This window comes from Hevea brasiliensis, chromosome 14 (assembly GCF_030052815.1).
Source record: "Hevea brasiliensis isolate MT/VB/25A 57/8 chromosome 14, ASM3005281v1, whole genome shotgun sequence".
Taxonomy (NCBI): domain Eukaryota; kingdom Viridiplantae; phylum Streptophyta; class Magnoliopsida; order Malpighiales; family Euphorbiaceae; genus Hevea; species Hevea brasiliensis.
The window spans coordinates 13,988,479-14,000,952 of record NC_079506.1 but is presented as its reverse complement, the minus strand read 5'-3'; the positions used below and the strand labels follow the sequence as shown (position 1 = coordinate 14,000,952).

The 12,474-nt window shown below is 36.4% G+C and overlaps 2 non-coding genes across 2 annotated transcripts; one reads left to right on the top strand and one right to left on the bottom strand.

The window, feature by feature from the left end:
- The first annotated feature begins 4,808 nt into the window (after positions 1 to 4,808).
- LOC131173597 (small nucleolar RNA R71) lies at positions 4,809 to 4,915 on the top strand. Its single transcript, XR_009143910.1, has one exon. It is a non-coding gene; the product is annotated as a small nucleolar RNA R71 (small nucleolar RNA).
- Positions 4,916 to 7,512: 2,597 nt separating this feature from the next.
- LOC131173565 (small nucleolar RNA R71) lies at positions 7,513 to 7,619 on the bottom strand. The gene has a single exon (XR_009143881.1). It is a non-coding gene; the product is annotated as a small nucleolar RNA R71 (small nucleolar RNA).
- Between the last annotated feature and the right edge of the window lie 4,855 nt (positions 7,620 to 12,474).

Genomic DNA, 12,474 nt, shown 5'->3' with positions numbered 1-12,474 from the left:
AGAATGAGAAAGATAGCAAGTTGCTATTTTCTCAATTGGCTCACCAGCTAAATAATGCCTCAACCTTTGTCCATTTACCTTGAAATTACCAGATTTTTCACCAAAAATTTCCACAGCACCATGAGGTAAAACTTTCACAATTTTGAATGGACCGGACCACCTTGATTTTAATTTTCCTGGAAAAAATTTCAACCTTGAATTGAATAAGAGAACCAAATCTCCTTCTTTAAAGTCCTTTTTCTTGATATGCTTATCATGCCATTTTTTAGTTCTTTCTTTATAGATCCTAGCATTTTCATAAGCATCAAGTCTCAATTCTTCTAATTCATCAAGTTGCAAAAGTCTTTTGTGTCCAGCAGCTTGTAAATCAAAATTGATTGCTCTAATGGCCCAATAAGCTTTATGTTCTAACTCTACGGGCAAATGGCATGATTTCCCAAAAACTAACCTATAAGGTGTAGTTCCTATGGGGGTTTTAAATGCTGTTCTATATGCCCAAAGAGTGTCATCTAACTTAAGGGACCAATCTTTTCTGGACTTATTGTGATTTTCTCCAAGATTTGCTTGATTTCTCTATTTGTGATTTCTACTTGGCCATTTGTTTGAGGGTGATATGGTGTGGCAATCCTATGCTTTACCCCATATTTTCTCATCAATTTTTCAAATTGGTGGTTGCAAAAATGGCTACCACCATCACTGATTATAGCACGTGGGGCACCAAACCTGGTCAAAACAAATTTTTTCAGAAATTTCACCACAACTCTTGCATCATTGGTAGGTGTAGCAATAGCTTCTACCCATTTAGATACATAGTCTACCCCTACCAAGATATATTTATTTCCATAAGAAGATGGAAATGGCCCCATGAAATCAATTCCCCACACATCAAATAATTCAACTTCTAATATGGATTGTTGAGGCATCTCATCTCTTTTGGAAATGTTGCCTACCCTTTGACACCTATCACACTTGCTTACAAAGTCTCTCACATATTTAAACATTTTAGGCCAATAGAAACCTGATGTCAAGACTTTTTCAACAGTTTTTGAGACACTAAAATGACCACCATATTCAGAGGAATGACAATGGTAAATAACATCATGTATTTCTTCCTCTGGTATACATCTTCTAATTATTCCATCATTGCATCTCCTAAACAAAAGAGGTTCTTCCCAAGAATAAAATTTAACATCATGCAAGAATCTTTTCTTTTGCTGCCAAGATAAATCAGGTGGCAAGACACCACAAGATAAGAAATTCACAATATCAGCAAACCATGGAAGTGTAGAATTCAACACATACAATTGCTCATTCATGAAAAACTCATCAATTGGCACAATTTCATCATCTTTATTTTCAGTTTTCATCCTAGAAAGGTGATCAGCCACCACATTCTCAACACCCTTTTTATCTCTTATTTCCAAATCAAATTCTTGAAGTAACAATATCCATCTAATCAACCTAGATTTAGCTTCTTTCTTGCTCATTAAATACTTTATTCTTTGCATGATCAGTGAAAACAATTACCTTTGAGTTGACCAAATAAGAACGAAATTTATTGAGTGCAAATACTACCGCAAGGAACTCCTTTTCAGTTGTGGCGTAATTGACTTGGGCTTCATCAAGGGTTCGGCTTGCATAGTAAATGGCATAAGGTTTTCTATCTTTTCGCTGGCCAAGGACAGCTCCAACAGCAAACTCGCTTGCATCACACATGATTTCGAATGGCAAAGTCCAATCAGGGGTTGCATGATAGGAGTCATGTTAATGCCATCTTTAACCTGCAAAAGCAACCATACAATCTTGATTAAAATCAAATTTAACATCATGATTCAAAAGATTTGTTAAGGGTTTAGCAAGTTTAGAAAAATCTGAATAAATCGCAGTAAAACCCAGCATGTCCAAGGAAACTTCGCACTCCTTTGACAGTGGTTGGAGGGGGCATTTTTTCAATAATTTCTATTTTAGCTCTATCCACTTCAATTCCCCTTTTTGAGATTAAATGCCCTAAAACGATCCCCTCTTGGACCATAAAGTGGCATTTCTCCCAATTCAACACTAGATCATTATCGCACACCTCTCTGCAAGATTTTAGACAAATTAGTCAAGCATGAATCAAAATTAGTGCCATATCTTGAAAAGTCATCCATGAAGACCTCCATAATTTCTTCAATAAAATCAGAAAAAATGGCCATCATGCACCGTTGAAATGTGCGGGCGCATTACACAATCGAATGGCATCCTTCGATAGGCAAAGGTGCCATAGGGACAGTAAAGATAGTTTTCTTGGTCATCGGGATGTATTGGAATTTGAAAGAAACCAGAATATCCATCTAAGTAACAAAAGAATGAATGCTTGGCTAATCTCTCTAACATTTGATCCATAAAAGGAAGGGAAAATGGTCTTTTCTTGTAGCATTGTTCAACTTCCTATAGTCTATGCACATTCTCCAACTGTACTTGATTCTAGTGGGTATCAATTCATTATTCTCATTTTTAACAACTGTCACACCCCACCTTTCTTTGGTACAACATGCACAGGACTAACCCACTCCTTTATCGAAATGGGGTAAATAATTCCAGACTAGTAATTTTAGGATTTCCTTTTTCACAACATCCTTCATTGTAGGATTCAATCTTCTTTGGTGTTCAATGGAAGGTTTACTATTTGGCTCAAGGAAAATCCTATGCATACAAACTGTTGGACTAATTCCCTTTATATCATCAATTGCATAACCCAAAACTCTTCTATATTCTCTCAAAACTCTCAACAATTTGTCAATCTCAATATCAGTCAAACATGCATTAATTATAACAGGATATGTTTCATTGGGTCCAAGAAAAGCATACCTGAGGTTGGAAGGAAGAGGTTTAAGATCTACCTTTGGGGCATCCTCTACCTTTAATGATGGTGGTTTGATCTCCAAATTTTGCACTCCTTCAAGTTGAAAAATTGTGGCTTCAGGATGTGGTGGAGAACTCTCCAAGTGTTGTGCAAAAGCAGCTATGTTGTGATTGTCATCATCAATGCTCCCACCATGGATTAAGCAATTTTCAAGTGGGTCTTGTGGATAGCTTTTTCTGAAATGCTCTTGAACAATCTCATCAATAATGTCTACCCGCAAACAAGACTCAACTTCTTCATGTTTCCTTTTCATGGCTGGATTGATGTTGAATATCATTTGATCATCTCCCACTCTAAGCGTCAATTGCTCACCCTTTACATCAATTAATGCACCAGCTGTTGCCAAAAAGGGTCTTCCCAATAAGATAGGAACTTTTGTGTCTTCTTCCATATCCAAAATGACAAAGTCTACCGGAATGTAAAATTTCCCAACCTTGATAGGCACATTTTCAAGAATGCCTTCCGGATACTTAATTGAACGGTCAGCCAATGATAGATACATGTTTGTGGGCTTCAATTCTCCCATATTCAACTTCTCATATATTGAAAGAGGCATTAGGCTGACGCTAGCTCCAAGGTCACATAAAGCATTTGCCACACAATTATCACCAATATGACAAGGGATGGAAAACACACCCGGATCTTTGAGTTTGGGAGGTAACTTCTTCTGGATTATAGCACTGCATTGCTCTCCCAAATTGATGGTGTCATAATCTTCTAGTCTTCTCTTGTTGGAAAGAATCTCCTTCAAAAACTTGGCATAACTTGGCATTTGGGATAGTGCCTCAGTGAATGGCACATTGATATACAATTTCTTTAGCACTTCAAGGAACTTGCCAAATTGTTTGTCTAGTTTATGCTTGATGAATCTTTGAGGGTAGGGAAGGGTGGGTTTGTAAGGTTCAGGTGGGATGTATGGTTTCTCTCCCTCATCTTGCTCACTTTTGCTTTCTTCTTCTTTTTCATTTTTCTTGCTCTCAACTGAATTTTCTTCTTTTGTGCTCTCTTTTTCTTCTCTCTTGTTTTCACTCTCTTGACCAACTTTTTTACCACTTCTCAAGGTTACCAACTTACATTGTTCATGAGGGTTTTGTGGTTGGCTAGGTAGTTTCCCATAGGAATTGCTTCCTGATGAGCTTGCTTGTTGCGCCAATTGAGTCTCCAACATGCGGTTGTGGACTTGTAATTGATCCATGGTTTGTCTCATGTGTTGCATTTCTTCCTCCAATTTGCTATTCATCTTGCTTTGTTCAGCAAAAAATTTCTCCATCATGTTCTCCAAAGATGGCTTCGGTTCATGGGATGGAAGGGATTGTTGTGCTCTTGCTTGATATCCAGGTGGTGGCTGCCTTGTGGGCTGAAATTGAGGCTGAAATTGAGGCCTATTTTGCTGCATAAACTGCTGGTTATGAGCATAATTTGAGCTTTGGCCTTGTTGAGCAAAAGTTGCTTGTGGTCTCCATGTTGAGTTGTTCACATTAGAATAAGCATTTCCCATAGGTTTCTGTTGATAACCTCCTGCATAAGCAGCTTGTTCTTGCAAATAATCATCACCATAAGAAGAGTAATTAACTCCACAACTTTGAGTTCCATCTGTGAAGGCAACTTGTTGCATAGTTGTAGGAGTTGAGGTTGTTGCCTTTGTGCAAAAATCACTAAGAAGCTGAGTTAACTGGTCAAATCTTGCATTCATGTAGCTAACTGAGTCTAGTTCATAGATCGACTTTCTTTGGCTCAAGTGCTCTAGGATTTCCCCATAAATGGGTATTATGAGCAATCTTCTCTAATAGATCATAGCATTCTTCACTTGTCATTCTCATGAAATCTCCTCCTTGTGAATCAATTGTGTTTCTTATGGTGGAGTAACTCAGTGTAGAAATTCTGAACAATCATCCATTTGGGTATTTCATGATGAGGACATTGCCTTTCAAGCTCCTTAAATCTCATCCAAGATTCATACAAAGTTTCATCATCCCTTGGTTTAAAAGCTACCATCAAATTCCTCAAATGAGTGGTTTTCCCAGGTGGGAAAAATTGAGATAGAAAAGCTTGAGATAGCTGCTCCCAAGTAGCTATAATAGCTTGTGGAAGTGAATCATACCACTCCAATCTTTGAATCCCAAGAGAGAATGGAAATAAGGTGAGCCAATAACTTCATCGAAACTCGGGTTTTCTTTGTGTACCACATATCATCAAAAATTTCTTCAAATGAGAATGAGGATTTTCAAGTGGGCTACCTCCAAATTGTGAATTCTGAACCATTTGAATAAGACCAGTTTTTAATTCAAATTGATTAGCTCCAATAATAGGTCTGTTATCTCTCACATCAGTACATCTAGGAAAAGCATAATCTAACATGGATCTTCTTTGAGGATCATTTTGATTAGCATTTTGCCCGTTTTGCTCGTTTCCTTCATTATCTCCACCAATAGCTCTATTTTGATTCTCCATATTTTCTATTGTCTCCTCTTGCTCAAATATTTGTTGTTCTTCTTTTTCTGCTTCTTTTCTTCTCTTGTATTCCTTTTTGTTAGCTCGACAGAATTTTTCAATTTCAGGATTGAACAACAATTCAGTGTCACTTGTGCTTTTCGATCGTCTCATAAACAAGAAAAGTACCTGAAAAACACAAGGAACAATAGTGAAAATAAAAGAAAATAAAAATTCTAATTAGCTTAAAACAATTAAAATCCAACTTAAAACAAACAATTCCCCGGCAACGGCGCCAAAAACTTGATACGGTGTGTCCGCAAGTGCACGGGTCACAGTAGTATAGTTTTAAAAATTGATATCGATCCCACAGGGAATTGTGCTTAAATTGGAAATAAAAGTATAAGCAAATTAGAATGACAAAAATTAAAAGATATTAAAAATAAAATCTAAAAATTAAAATTAAGACAAAAATTAAAGATGTAAAATGAAATTTGCAATTAAAATTGGTATTTAAGTAATTAATGCTAAACCAAACAATTAACTACAATTAATTAAACTAGATTACCAAAAATTAATTTGAAATTTCTATTTATGAAATTAAGAAAAATTAAATCTAAATTCAATAAAAATAAAAATAAAGTAATTCTAGAGATTAAATTTAAATTGGATTTAAATTGAAATTGCTATTTATAAGATTTGGAGAATTTAAATCTAAATTCAATGAAATAAAATGATTCTAGAGATTGGATTTTCCATATTGATTGCATGTGGTTTATCCCTAATTTAGCCAAACACATGAGAATTGCAATTTTGAGGGAAATCAATTCTTAAATTTTGAAACCTTTTTCAAGCATCTCAAAATCGGTTTTCATTAAATCAAACCTGTTTTCACGGTATTTCAAATCTAACAAAACCCAATTAATGCTCTAATTGATTTTTGAAAGTTCCCTTAATCTTCTTAGCTTATTTCTAACACCAAGAAAATAAAGTTTATTGCAAGATTATCTATCCCCAATATTCACTTTTCAGTCCATCTATTAAGGATTAAAACTTAACTTAATGAGGGCCCATTCATCAAGCAAGGAAATAAGCACACAAGCAATAAATCAAAATATAACAATCTTCATTTAAATGGCTAAATCAGTTCAAAACCACAAAACAAATCAATATTTACAAACCCATCTCTAGAATCTCAATCAACTACTCACAAATCATTGTTTAAAGACAAACCCAAATGAAGAAATGAAGAAATAATGGAAATGTAAGCTAAAAGGGGTAGAAAAACCCAGCAAATTTGCAGCAGGATCTCTGCAGAAAAGTGCAGAAACTTGATCCTTGCTGCTGCTGGAAGAAGATGCAGAATGTGCTCCTCCCTTTCCCTCTTTCTATCTTTCTAAAAATGCCTCCCTTGCTCTCTATGCTCTCTATGCTCTCTATATGCCAAGAAAGTGATAAAATGGGTCTTTATATAGGCTAAGGGATTGTTCTAGAATGGGTAAAAGGGGGAAGGATCTAGAGAAAGTGAGGTAAAAAGCTGGAGTAACGGAAATGCCACGTCAATTATTTTCCAGTAAAAACGACATAAGCCGAGTCAGTTGTGTCGCGGGTTGTGTCGCTCTCGGCCATTTTTTTTTTTTTTTTTTTTTTTTTTCAACTTCAAAATTTTTGCAATTCGATTTTAATCTCCTTCAAATGGCTACTCTGATCAAAATACATCAAATTTCTCCAGATTTAACCTATAAAACAAATAAATTCCAAAAATTAAACTAAGAGATGTGAAAATTGTAAAATTGACTAAATATATATTAATATCTAAAATAATAGCTATGAATAAGGGTAAATTATGTGCAAAAATTACTCCTAAATGATGATATAAAATGCATGCATCAAGCTACAAGATGGATTTTGGAGTTCTTCAAATGATTCAAAACTCTCAATTTGGAGGACATCCTTCTGAAAATCCACACACACACCTGAAGAAGTTTGCTATGATTTGCGACATGCAAAAACAACCTGGAGTGTCTGATGATGCAGCAAGATTGAAGCTATTCCCATTCTCTTTGAAAGATAGAGCATTGGATTGGCTTGATTCTTTACCTCACAACTCCATTACAAATTGGGAGCAACTAACTGATGCATTTCTTGCACAATATTTTCCACCTGGAAAAACTCAAGAGCTGAGGAATCAAATGACATCTTTCAGACCAAGAGAAGATGAAACTCTCTATGAATCATGGATGAGATGGAAGGAATTGGAAAGATTATGCCCACATCATGCCATTCCAAAATGGATGATAAATCAGAATTTCTACACAAATGTCACTCCTGCAATCAGAGGAATTATTGATGCTCAAACAGGAGGAGAATTTATTATAAAGCATGAAGATGAAGCTTATGAGTTATTAGAGAAAATTGCAAAGAATACTCATCTTTGGAGTAGTCCAAGAGGACCACCCAACTCAGAAAAGGCAAGCTGCTGGAATGTATGATCTTGATCCATTCAACATGATTAATGCAAAGTTTGATGCACTTACAAATGTCCTTGCTAAGAAGATGGAAGATTTGAGTATGTTGGTTAGTTCAACATCATCAGCTGGAAGTTCACAACAAGTGGCTTATGCAGAGGAAACTACCAGCTGTGGAGTAGATTATGGAGAACAAGCAGCATATGTTGGTAATTATGGAAACAAGCAAATGGGGAATCCTTATTCTCAAACTTACAATCCAAATTGGAGGAATCATCCCAACTTTTCATGGGGAAATCAGCAAAATCAAGTTCAAAATCAGAATTTTCAACCACAACAGCAAAGTCAAGTTCCATATCAGCAAAATAGGCAACCATTGCCTAATTTTCAGCAGAAAAATATGAACCCTCCACCAAAACAGCAAGAACGAAATTCCACCACTGAAGCTTTATTGCAACAGATTCTTGCCAACCAAAATAAGCATGATGAGGAGATGAGAGAGGTGAAGGCAAGGCTGGAACAGATGCAAACACACAACAGAATGCTGGAAAATCAGATTGCACAACAAGCATCTTCCTCAAGTGCCAAATCTTTTGGAAAGCTTCCAAGTCAACCAGAAAATCCAAGAGAGCAGTGTCAAGCTATTACTTTAAGAAGTGGTAAAGTTATAAATGATGAGAAGAGTGAAAACAGTGAGAAGAGAGAAAATGAAAAAGGAACTGATGAGAGTGAAAAACAAAAGAGTAAGGAGAAATTTGAAGAAAAGAAGAGAAGTATATACCTCCAGCCCTACAAGCCACAACTTCCCTTTCCACAAAGATTTCACAAAGCCAAGCTTGATAGGCAATTTGGGAAGTTCTTAGAAGTTTTGAAGAAACTTTACATAAATGTGCCTTTTGTTGATGCTCTTTCACAAATGCCCTCTTATGCAAAATTCTTGAAAGAAATTCTCTCAAATAAGAGAAAACTTGAATCTGATGAAAATGTAGATTTGACAGAAGAATGTAGTGCTATCCTCGGAGGAAACTTCCTCCAAAGCTTAAGGATCAGGAGTTTTTCAATTCCATGCCACATTGGAGAGTCTTGTTCTACAAAAGCTCTATGTGATTTAGGGGCAGCGTTAGCCTTATGCCCCTTTCTATCTATGAAAAGCTCAACATGGGAGATCGAAAGCCAACCCACATGTCTCTTCAGTTAGCTGTCAGAACAATCAAGTACCCTGAAGGGATTTTGGAGAATGTGCCCCTGAAGGTTGGAAAGTTCTATATACCTGTTGACTTTGTCATCTTGGACATGGAGGAAGATTCTAATATTCCAATTATCTTGGGGAGACCCTTTCTAGCTACAGCAGGAGCATTGATTGATGTGAAAGGAGAAAAGCTTACTCTTAGAGTTGGTGAAGAGCAGTTAATTTTCAATATCAATAACACTATGAAAAAGCATCATTCTGAAGCTGATACTTGCTTGAGAGTTGATATTATTGATGAGCTGGTTGAAGAACACTTCAGAAAAAAATATCCAGAAGATCCACTTGAAAATTGTTTGGTTCATGGAGGAGGCATAGACTATGACAACCCTCATGTAGCTGCATATACTCAACACTTAGAGGAAGTCCACCATTCATTTACGCTCCGGTTTTCAACTCACACAAAAGGAAAAAGCTGAATTTAAGCAATCATCATTCAAGGAAGAAGATGCACCTAAGGTAGAACTTAAGCAACTTCCTTCTCATTTCGTATGAATTTCTTGGCACTAATAACACTTATCCAGAATTGTAAATGCAAACTTGAGTACTTTAGAGGTGATAAGGTGTTAAGAGTGTTGAGAAAATTTAGGAAAGTTTTGGGATACACCATAGATGACATTAAGGGAATAAGCCCACACTTTTGCATGCATAGAATCAGTTTGGAAGAAAATTGTAAACCATCTATTGAACATCAAAGGAGGTTGAACCCAAATATGAAAGAAGTTGTTAAAAAGGAAATTTTGAAGTTGCTTGATGCAGGATCATATATCCCATCACGAGCATGCTTGGGTGAGCCAGTACATGTTGTCCCAAAAAGGGTGGAATGACGGTGGTCAAAAATGAAAATAATGAATTAATTCCCACTAGAACGGTGACTAGTTGGCGAATGTGCATAGATTACAGAAAATTAAATGTTGCCACTAGAAAAGATCATTTTCCACTTCCCTTCATTGATCAAATGTTGGAAAGACTAGCTAGGCATTCTTACTTTTGCTATTTAGATGGATATTCAGGTTTTTTTCAAATCCCTATCCATCCAAATGATCAATAGAAAACAACTTATACTTGTCCATATGTAACCTTTGCTTATAGAAGGATGCCATTTGCGATGAGTAATGAACCAGCAACTTTTCATAGGTGCATGATGGCAATCTTCTCGATTTCATTAAAGACATAATGGAGGTTTTTATGGACGATTTTTACATTTATGGATCTTCTTTTGATATATGCTTGGCTAACCTTTCTAAAATTTTGCAACGATGTGCGAATCGACCTTGTGTTAAAGCGGGAAAAGTGTCATTTCATGGTTCAGGAAGGGATAGTGCTTGGACATTTGGTGTCTAACAGAGGAATAGAGGTTGATAAAGCCAAAGTTGAAGTGATAGAGAAGATGGCTCCTCCTACCAATGTCAAGGGAATTCGAAGTTTCCTAGGACACGCCGGGTTCTACAGACGCTTTATTAAGGATTTTTCTAAAATAGCTAAACCTTTGTCTAATTTGTTAAGTAATGACACACCATTTGAATTTGACCAAGAGTGTTTGGATGCCTTTTGCGAGTTGAAGCAAGCTCTCATCATCGCACCAATCATGCAACCACTGATTGGAGCCTACCTTTTGAAATTATGTGTGATGCTAGCAACTATGCAATTGGGGCTGTTCTTGGTCAAAGAAAGGACAAAAGGCTTATGCTATTTATTATGCTAGTAGAACACTGGATGAGGCTCAAACAAATTATGCAACAACTGAAAAGGAATTTTTGGCAATTGTCTTTGCATTGGAAAAGTTCAGACCTTACATTATTGACTCAAAGGTGGTTATATTTTCAGATCATGCAGCCATCAAGTATTTGCTCCGTAAAAAGGAGGCCAAACCAAGGCTCATTAGGTGGATTCTGATGCTACAAGAGTTTGATTTGGAGATTAGAGATAAGAAGGGAGCTGAAAATATAGTTGCTGATAATCTTAGTAGGTTGAAATTGGATGGTGAAGAATTGGATGAAATCCCTATTGATGAGTTTTTCTTGGATGAACAACTTTTCTCTCTTGTTGCTAAACTACCTTGGTATGCAGACTTTGTGAATTATCTATCTTGTGGAATATTACCTCTAGGTATGACATGGCAACAAAAGAAAAAGTTCTTGCATGAGGTGAAGTTTTATAGATGGGATGACCCTTTACTCTTTAGGAGGTGTTGTGATGGTCTAATTAGAAGATGTATTCCTGAAGAGGAAATCCAGAGTATTTTGCATCATTGCCATGCTTCTGATTATGGAGGACATTTTGGCATCTCTAAGACAATAGTAAAATTTTGCAAGCTGGTTTCTTTTGGCCAAATCTTTTTAAGGATGTGAGGAAATTTGTGTTGGATTGTGATAAATGTCAAAGGAGTGGAAATTTGTCAAAAAGAGATCAAATGCCCCTAAATAATATTCTTGAAGTGGAATTATTTGATGTTTGGGGAATAGATTTTATGGGGCCATTCCCTCCTTCATATGGTAATAGATACATCTTAGTTGGGGTTGACTATGTGTCAAAGTGGGTGGAAGCTATTGCAACTCCAACTAATGATGCTAGAGTGGTAGTAAAATTTTTGAAAAAATTTGTCTTGAGCAGATTTGGAGCTCCTAGGGCTATAATTAGTGATGGGGGTTCCCATTTTTGTAATAAGCAATTTGAGAGCTTAATGAGGAAGTATGGTGTAGTGCACAAGATAGCTACCCCATACCATCCTCAAACTTCAGGACAAGTTGAAATTTCTAACAGAGAGCTCAAGCATATTTTGGAGAAAACGTGAACAATTCTAGGAAAGATTGGTCTATCAAACTAGATGATGCTTTATGGGCATATAGGATCGCCTACAAAACCCCTATAGGAACTTCTCCATTTAGGTTGTTTTATTGTTAGTCTTGTCATTTACAATGGAGCTAGAACATAGAGCATATTGGGCCATTCAAACCTTGAATTTTGATCTTAAGCAATTTGGTGAGAAAAGGTTGTTACAACTTAATGAGCTTGAGGAATTGAGGATGGATGCTTATGAAAGTGCGTATTTATAAAGAAAGAACTAAAGTTTGGCATGATAAGCATCGAGGAAAAGGAATTCAAAGAAGGTGATTCAGTTTTGTTGTTCAACTCAAGATTGAAATTGTTCCTGGAAAACTCAAGTCAAGGTGGACTGGTCCATATAGAGTTTCTAAGGTTTTCCCTTATGGAGCAATAGAAATTTGGAGTGAAAAATCAGGAATTTTAAGGTCAATGGGCATAGATTGAAGCATTACATAACGGAGACCCAATACTAGGAGCAAGCTGTTACAAGCTCTCCAATCCCTCACCTCTTTTCAGTGAAATTCATGAAAAGTCCAGCTAAGGACTATAAATTAGCCCTCTTGGGAGGCATCCCAAGTCCTTTTATTTTGCTTTTGTTG